Source organism: Bombus pascuorum, chromosome 2 (genome assembly GCF_905332965.1).
Source record: "Bombus pascuorum chromosome 2, iyBomPasc1.1, whole genome shotgun sequence".
Lineage (NCBI taxonomy): Eukaryota > Metazoa > Arthropoda > Insecta > Hymenoptera > Apidae > Bombus > Bombus pascuorum.
Window position 1 is genome coordinate 6,637,432 of NC_083489.1, and position 10,177 is coordinate 6,647,608.

The 10,177-nt window shown below is 31.9% G+C and overlaps 1 pseudogene; it reads left to right on the forward strand.

Moving 5' to 3' along the window:
* Positions 1 to 9,722: 9,722 nt before the first annotated feature.
* LOC132904748 (5S ribosomal RNA) lies at positions 9,723 to 9,844 on the forward strand (annotated as a pseudogene).
* The last annotated feature ends 333 nt before the right edge of the window (positions 9,845 to 10,177 follow it).

Consider the following 10,177-nt stretch of genomic DNA (forward strand, 5'->3'; position numbering starts at 1 on the left):
TTTATGCATAACTACTTGCTCGTTCTAAATATTTAAGAATTCTCTAAAATAATTAAATTAAACGGAACTGTTACAAAAGATTTTCACATAAGTCTTATGTATATAGCGATAAAATATTAAATAAATAAATAAATGTATACCTTAATAAAAATTCGAATAGCTGCAACTATTTTAATTTAGGTAATTACTGAAGCATTTGGTATCGAGAATTTAATTGATATTATCTTTCCATACGACCATTGCTTAATTGAATAACCGTTTTGAAACATGTTTGAAGCTTTCAAGTATTCTCCTTTTTCTTTTGTTACGATGAAACCAGGTTGAACGTAAAAGGAAATAATTTTATTTTCCTTGCTCTTCGACCACTATAAATTATCCGTTATCTTCATAACTTGGATACATTCGTTCTCCGTTATCTTTTCCACTTCGAGCAGCGTTCTTTACGGTGGCTTTGGTCGATCTCTAAACTAACATACTTTAATTTCTGCTTCTTTAGTAGGCTGTAGTTGCTGGCTGAGTGCGCGAGGCGAAGGTAGACTATTTTACAGGCCGAAAGAATTTGTGAGTCATCCTTGTTGATAAAGAACACATTCGGAAGTTTGTCATAGTTCCGTCAAAAGCGCTTGCATACAAAATTTTCTAGAGGATTGCGATTTTTATGAAAATTTTGCATGTTTGTAAAGAAACTTTATAAGAGCGTTGGGAAATGCTTTTTTTCTGCTTTTTGTTTTCCAGAACAAAAATATTCTTTCATTATTAACACGTTTATTGTGTACATTGCAAACCCAAGTCCACGTATTTATAGTTATATATATTATTATATTATTGTATTGCATGTAAGATGTAAATGTAGAGAAACATTTTATAATAATTCAGATAAAGTACTTATGCACGCAAAGTTTTACGATGCAGAATTGGATTTGTCTGAAAATATTTTAGATTTCTATAATAGATAAACTATGATAGATATAAAAATATTTTTAAAACGAAAATTATTTGTAAATTGTAAAACAAAAACATGTTCTTTGCTATTATTATTTCTAAAAAAATTTGTTTTTTCGTGATAAAGTGAAATATGATTTTTAAAGAAATGCATCTTTCGAGCTTCATGTCCCCACCAGCGATATTTTACTAGTAAAAAATTTGCATGTTAATTGATTCAGTTTTTCAAAGAGCTTCGTTAATTCGTGCATAACGCATATCGCATTATGAGATTGCTTTCAACAAATTCAATTCAGAACGCGATATTGCGCCAGGAAAAATTGATTTAAAACCGATCAAGCAGAAGTTGAATGCTTTAAAAGCTTTTACGAGTTTAATTCAACTGATTAAAATATGTTCAAGGTGTATAGAAAGCATGAAAGTACTCGGGAAAATTTATGTATTAAAAGAACATGTCTAGCTCCATAAAAATTTTTAAATAGATAATTATTCAATTATTATTAGATATAACATTATTCTATATCACTAAAAGAATATTACGATATACGTACATCTTCATGTTATACATTTGGAATTAAAACGTGAACTTTCCAGTACACGTGATAATATTAAATTATATAAATGTAAATATTTCAATATCACATTCAATATTTTATATTGTCTTCTGTTATATCTTACTTTACTTTTTATTATTATTGTATCACCAGATTTTATTCTATCTTTTACTATTATTACTTTTTATGATTCATCATAGATAGTTTCAACATTACTATAGATGAGTCTTGGTCAATATAGATCAATATCGGTTAAATACAAAGAATATAGACGTGGCCATCCAGGCATTTTCTTATAATTTGTTGACTTTGTTTCTGAAAAATGATAAAAAATTTTATTTTTTTTATTAGTTTACCGCCACATGCGACTTTCAACCAATCTTAACCTTACTCTTAACATAATTATTAAGTTTTACATATATTTGTAATTAATCATGTTGTGAATTATTAATTTGAAGTTTACTTTGTACTTTCTTAAGGAATTATTGTATTTTATTCGTTACATATATTAGTGTCCAACTAAAACTCTAATATAATATACTCTCCAGCGTCTCAATTTCTTATTTAATATTCAAACAAGAATTTTAACAGTTCATGTTACTATTTCCTCAATTTATAATTTTCTATGGCAAATCAGTATTCCTCGGTTCATAAACAATTCATACTAGAATTTCATAATAAACGTTTCCATTTCTTGTCATTCATTCGAACCACGAAAATCGCCTGTGACGATGTCAGTCGCGGGTGTTAAGGAGCTTAGAATCTCTTTGCCTAGATTATTAGATTATTCATGATTCGAGCGTGTTTTAGCGGTGAACAAACGGAAGAAAGTTCGTGAAAGGATGTTTCGTTCGTCACAGAGAGCAGCGTAAGCCGACTTGCTGACGTCGAAAGCCAGACAGACAATCATGAATAATCAATTCATTTTCACGACACTCGATGTGCATCAGCTGGCTTGTTGTAATGCGAAGGAATAGTTTCAGTGGGTTTCACGCCACGAGAATCCGCTCGCGGCGGACCTGAATAGTTTACCAGCGGTAGAACATTGTCCGGATTAGCTGATGCGCGACTTGTTTTTGTTTCTGTCTCTCTTGAAACTTTTATACGGATCCTCCAAGGAAGCAAAACCAATGGAGAATGTGCTCTTGAGGAAACGATGGTTGATCCACCTTGAAACGATTCTGAGCTGTTATTGTAAAACAAGTTGTTTCTGTTGCTATGCATAGAGCGTATCATAATATGTGAAAAGCATTAATCGATAAGAAATACCACTCAAAACTGTTCGAACACTTGCTTATTTTTGACAGGATATATTCTAATTAGAAAATTGTTAGATAAATTGAATTACAATCATTTTTATTATTTAGAAGTATCACATCTAGTAAATTAAATATTGTTTGCTTCACTTAATATTTATGGATGTGTGTTAAACAAATATGGATATAAAAGTATCTTTTTCTGGCTTTAATATATTTGCCTCAGGAAATACTTTTATTTCAATAATTTCAAACATTGGCATTCGTGGATATCACAGAGATGGAATGCGTATGTTTTAATTTTAGTTAATTAAGATAGATATCTATAAGCTTATACCTTGCAGACTTTCGTTCACTGATACATTACCTAATTATGAACGAAAAATAAAATATTCTTTCTTTAATTCTTCTTCTTTATTAAATAGAACATATACGATAGAATATAAGATTTCGAGATTCATAGAATATTTTTGCTTTATTATACCCACAGAGTATACTTATGAAGTTTGGCTGCTATATCCTGAAATACCCTGTGTAATTAAAATATTCAATTTTATTCAACCAAATTAAACTAGCGCGCGCAAATATACATACATGCAATATAGATATGTAAATATGTGAATACATTATACATGCGTTTTATATATGCGTGTGTGAGTGTGTGTGGAATGGTTACGACTGAAATACATATTATGTATGTATTTGTTAGAACACTTGTCTTTTATACGGCGTAGCCCGAATCCTCTTCGTGTAAGATCGTGCCTCCTCCCTATCAAGTTCCATGGTGAACCATGGGACGTACGGAGTCATTATACGTCTTAGAAATCATAGCGTGCAAACGTCCAACCTAGTTTTGTATGCAGCATTAACCTATTAACTACGTAATACCATGGTAATACCTCGTATTGTTATTTTGTAAGCATTTATATATGCTATCTTAGCTTCGTTTGGTTACTATGTGTTTATATAATGTTTTATTATATGCCTTTATATTAATATTAAACAAATAGTTTTTCGAAGTTTTTGCTTTTGTTATTGTTCATATTATATTTGACTCTTTGAGTTATCGATAACCTGCACGTATTATGAGCTCTTAACGCAAAGTTATTGCTTATTTCTTCATTTTAATACATATAATTGGTTGTAATTACTTTAAGTTGTTAGTTATCTCTTCTAGAGATTGCTAGTTGATGACGTGAACAGCATTAAAGGAATAGGAGTTTATGATATAGACGCTATGTGTTAATTTTATGATTTTTAATGAAGATTTAGTTATGTTTCACTTATTACGACGAACGAAAGCAGATGTATGAATTCATTTATAACGTACAATTTATATCACTCCATCGTAATTAACATATAATAATAAATAACTGATAGTGTGTATAATATACAAGTGTGTAATATATAGTGTGTGTAATATATGATATAATTAAATGAGAAATAATTCCATACTCAGAATACTTAGATGATAGTTTATAAATGTAGATGTATGGATATATGTAAAATTATTTCCTCTTTTCAAAATCATCAAATGAATCACTTAATTGCTATTATACATATATATATATATATATGTCTATGTCTACATTATGCATATATCTACGAAATTTTTGAGATCTTTCAAATAAAACATTTAAATATGATTAACATTGCCACTCTTTATTTCCGTCAGTAACCTCTGATTATTATTAAGAAAGAGTGGCAATGATGAACACGTTTGACAAGTTTCAATTTTGAGGATAGTCGCATCTTTGGCATGGCGTTATGAAATACATCGTCGATTATTTATAAAACATGAAGTAATTTATTACATATGTGTTAGAAAGCGTATTTCAAATTCTAATAACGAACATACACAATTTCATTTTAGCAAGCGTTTCACGAAGAATGAATAAAATAATTGGTATGTTTAATAGCATTTTCCTAAATAAATGCTGTATAAAAAGGAGAAGTAAAATGTTATTAATACGCTTATTTCAAATATTAGTATTTTATACATACTAACGCAGTTTTATTTTCAGTGAATACATATTTGTGATCGTGTAATGTGCAACGTGATCGGTAGAATCAATGTTTGTTGTACATATTTTCAATATTTTAGTTATTGTAGATTTAATCAGTATTCATACGCGAAATTAGAGTCAGTGTTTGTTCGCCGATTGTAATTTAAGTAGACACGTTAGTAATCTTTTCCTTTTTCTTTTTATTATAATATATTGCCTTCTTATTATTAGAGTCGGTGCTTCTCCTAAGTGGATTCAACCTCTCCAAACGCCAAAAATATACAGTAAGTATTTTTGTACATCGTACCTCAATTTATTTCATTCTTTGTACTTTGCTTGGATTATTAGATATTAATTAAAAAATAATTTGAAATATTTTAAATGCTTAATTTCCCTTATTAAAGTGAAAGAGTTATACATTTTAACGTTGAACTATAGAATCAAAGCTTCTAACATGTTGTAGAAATCATTAGGTTCTACACTAGTTGATCTTAAATTTTTAGATTGGAATTATTATTTTTATTGTTATTAAAATTTATCAGAGAGTCTTTATTGTTATTAAATTTGTAAATAGAGTTCCATTTTTCTTCGTTTACAGATTTTTCACAATTTTCACTTCTATCCCGGATTCGATGATTCCTTCTTTATGATGACCGTGATGTTGATTTTCTCTGGGCTACTGTAGCACCTGTGGTAACTTCTCCGCATCTAATAATAATTTTTATTCTTTCGATCGTGTCATAGGACCATACATCCATATAATATTACCTATTTAGAAAATATATGCCTTATTTCACATACAATTATAAATTATAATTAAAATTGAGATATATACGCTAGCCATAGTCAGTTGATTTTAGAAAAATGGTATGTAAATTAAAATGTAAAAATAGTGTGCTGAGTTCTAGTGTCAGATGCGTCCTCTCTAATAGGTTTTTGGAATTCGGGTGGTATTCCTGAGAATCATAGAGCGAGTGTGTTTGTCTTATAGTATTTTTTAAATATAAAACTAAGTAGGCAGGTAACATACTCGTACTTTCTGTTGTGATTGTTAATTATAAATAGGACAGCGTACATTAGCACAGTTTCTAATTAAGTAGGCGCGTTTTCTGACTTGCCAATTTGATTCTGATAGTGAAACTGGGCTAACACCAGTGAAGACCAGTAAATGTCACTCGTTTCTGGTTCTGCCTAACCATTTTTCAAATTTGGCAACTTTTTCAATCGCCATTGTGTCATAGTTGCGAGATGGGTTTCGAAATTAATAGGTATCGTTTGGTATTTTGTACTATGGGTCGTTACTCGTACATATGACGACTACAGAAAGTGTTTGTACAGCACTGTGTTTATTATAGTCATTTATATATCTACTAATTAATTAAATTAAAATATATTAAATTTTGTCATTTAGTAATGCTTCATAATGTCATTACAAACGATACTATGAGAATGAAATGTAGAATCTACTAAAAAAATACTTCATTGAAAAATAAGAGTATATAAATATTTTTTATAGCCACCGTATGTACTCGAGTGGTATGTTTTAGCAGTATTCTTTTCTTTTTCTTTTTTCCTTTTTTTTGCGATTAAAGAATCTCGAACCTAGGTTTAAGTTTCAGCGGGCATCGCGCCCGAAGAAAGAAAAGACTTTAAGCTGAAGAGGCCCGGCAAATTGCCATAGAAGAGGGCAACTACCTACTAATGGCTTTCCATTCTCTGGATCAACCAGAGAATGGGAAGTCATTTTTGCTACTTTGTCACTGTGGTCGCTTTTAGTACTAGTGGTACTAGTAGTAGTAGTTCGCGTTTCGGTTAATGTACATTCCGGTCCATGATCATGAACAAATCATGGTTCTTTTCGTATGGTTTGTTGTTCATTAACGTTAGTTTACGTCAGATTTGCAAAGTAGCTGAAATTCCGCGTTTTAAATTAGAGTTGCGTCGACTAACGTATTTGGCTTGAATTAAAGTTGCGAAGAAGTGCTAATTTTGGATTGAATTAGTATTATGATGAAATGATGATCGCATTTATTTTAGTATTGAGAGTTATGAGATATAGCAGCTATTTTTAGAATCTTTTTATTATGAACTGATGTAATTCTTTAAGGAATGATATTAATTTTTAAATTTAAGTTTTAATTTATATTGTAATGTAAAAATACACCAAAAGAAGAATTTATTTGAAACTGAGGAGATTTTTAAGCATGAAAATACTATGTATGAGATGTAATTAAGATAGAGTTATCATTCTATCTCATAAAATTCTTATGATTTGTATCTTCAAGATTCAGAAGATTTCTATAAAAGAATATTTGTTCAATTTCTAAGATCACGAAACTGGAGATCAGATAGATATAGTCTCTGTTTGTCGAAATCCAAATTCAAACGAGGTTCGAATCGTAATTCTGTTTCTGGTCTGAATTCTATCTGAGATGTCGATCGAAATCCGAGGTACAACAATGCGATTATACGAAAGAGAATGTAGGATGTTCCTTCAGCCGACTAAATTCTGTAATTCAAGTAAGAGATATGTATTCATACTGACCAGAAGCAGTACTATTAATCTAGTGTCGTGAAAATTTAGAATATCTTTGATTATAGAATTACAATGGTCAGCATTTCAGAAGCTATTAATTATTAAATACGTAGTAATTAATTAAATCAACTGTTACTCAATTTTAATAGTATAACTTATTTAGAAACAGATTGTATAATTTTTTTAAATGATATAATGTAGTAAATTTTCGTATAATTTTACAAGACACATACATACATTCAATAGCAATAGAAAATTATGTGAACTTGGTTTCTTCTCTAAGATTTTTAATAAGGTAGTATACGAGAGAAGTTTTTAAAATGTATAAATATCCTTCTGATTTCAATAACCGAGGAAAACGAGACTTTTCTTATCCACACGGTTAATGACGCTCCGTTCTTGCACTGAGCTCGTACTACAATAATTAGTGAACTGGTAATGAGAGGTGAAATATATATAGATAGAACGTTGCATAATTACTTAACCGAGATACATGTGAAACATAATCAACTTACGAACTTGATAAAATATTTCATCATAACGTGCGTTGCGTAATGTTATTAAGTTTTACTGCCAAATCTCCGTAGGAATAGGTACTGTATATTATCAGCATAATCCAAAGATTATAATAGTATATATATAGCTACTCCTGCTTTTAAATATTTTTATTATGTAATATAAGTATACACTTTAAACTCTCATATAAGAAAATTTGAAAAAAAGTGTCTTTTTTTCGAGTATTTTGAATTTACCATAATTGTATGATTTGATTATTTTTATTTTCTTTTTAATTAATTATATCACATGCGTGAACTGATTTCAACTTTTTTTACTTGTTTTAAAGGAACGTAAATTTCCGATCGTATGGGTCCCGTAAATTATTAATTTAATTGATAATTGCTAGCGTTACCAATCCTGTCGAAGCATTTAATTTATTTGTGTGTTTCATAATATTCACATAATACCTGCATGTGTCTCATAACAAAATTAATAAACTGCAATTAAACTGATTTTCGTACGTTAGTATTATGTATAGATTTTTAACTCATAATCTCAGATTAATTACATAACTGATAATCAATAATTTAATTTGATAATTAATTGTTCCAAATGTATACAAAATTAGTACTAATTTTGATTAATTTTGAAAGATGACATGTAAGTATATCATTTTCCTATTTGTCTCTACCAAAATAAATTTAATACAAAATGCTCAGTGGAAAAGTGATACCTATTAATGAAAATATCTTTGAGTTGAAAATTGTAAACACAAATGAGATTGTAAATATTGCAATGCATTATTATATGCAGCTTTAGAAATTCATAACAAAATCTTCTATATGACATTATAATTTTTTTTTCTTTCTTGCAAAATAAATGCTCTCGAATAAACAACTTTTCTACTGAGCCCTTCAAACACAGTACATTAATCACTTGTAAGCCATGATATCAGAAGAACTCGTAAACATAACAAAGAACGAAAATTAAGTTAACTTAAAGCCAAGATTAAAATACCAAAGAGCACACAAATAAAAAACGCCCCAATTTAGAACTGAAAAACTGAGTCATAAATGTCGTAATCTAAGAACAATGAGCTTCGACCTAGCCAGATTTCTCGGACAATAAGTGGAATTTCCACGAAAGTCATATTCAATTAATCGCACGTGACGGAGAACGTTAAGACGTTTCTTAAGAAGCAAGTATGCATAGCAATCGGAAGAAAGGGAATTATAATGGAAGGAGAAAAGGAAATAAAAATTGTTTCTGTCGCCATGGCGGCATTTAATTAAAATTTGCCAGCTGGGATTAATAATTTTTCTTCGTGCTCGTCCCGTTCTTTCTCTTCTCATTCCATGTTTCTATTCGGTGTACCTTTCGGAAATAATCGACCCTTTCCGACAATACCGATCTGATGCTTTGACGTCCCAAGAAAATGAGCGGCGGCATTCTTTCTCCGCGTACTTCGATCTTTAATTACTGGCTGGCGGACAATTACAAAGCCAGACAGCGTCTCTGCGACATTCTTTGACTTGTGGCCATTCTCTTTCTGTTGCTTCCTTCTTATATAGCTTGTCATCGTTCCGACATCATCCACTGAATCGCAATACGTGACCAACGGAGCTTGCCGTAAATGGTGACTGTCTCTGTTTCGAACTACGAAACCTTCCATGCTCGTTGGTCCTTAAAAAAAGAATGCTGCTCGTCTTGTTTTCATATTAAAGGCTGGATTAATGAAGACTCTACATAATGTAAAAAGTTCGTTTATTGAATGTGGATATCGACTGATTAAATTTGGTGCATTAATCGTGCAGGTGGAGGAGAAACGAGAGAGAAAGAGAGAGAGAGAGAGAGAGCTGTGTCGTGGAGACTTCCTGTTCGAGATGATACTTCAGTTAAGGGTTGTTGGTTTTATAGTGTGACTTTGGATACCAACGCCCCTAGCCACGTTGAGTGCACTCGTTCCCGTCCGATCACGAAAGTTAAGCAACGTTGGGCACGGATAGGGCCCAGGGATGGGTGACCGCTTTGGAACTCCGTGTGGTGTTGGTGTTTTCAGGCGCTGCTGCTACGGAGCCGGTCGGACTACGAGGCAGCCCGGGACTTCTGCGGGCGGATCATGCTCGCGAAGAGGCGGGCAGCAGCGCCCGGGACTTCTGCGGGTGAATCATGCTCGCGAAGGGGCGGAGCGGCTGGTGGTCCGAGCCGGCCACCCGGCAAGAATACGACGCGAGAAAAAGCAGCAGACGCAACGGGGAGAGGCCGCCATCTCCCCCAACGGATCCGGCATAAAAGATGACGATGACCCCGGGGTTGGCTGCCCCGGGAGTCACAAACGCATCCTCTCCGCACTAGGAGGGGAAGACGCTGAGAGGAGGAGGGCTT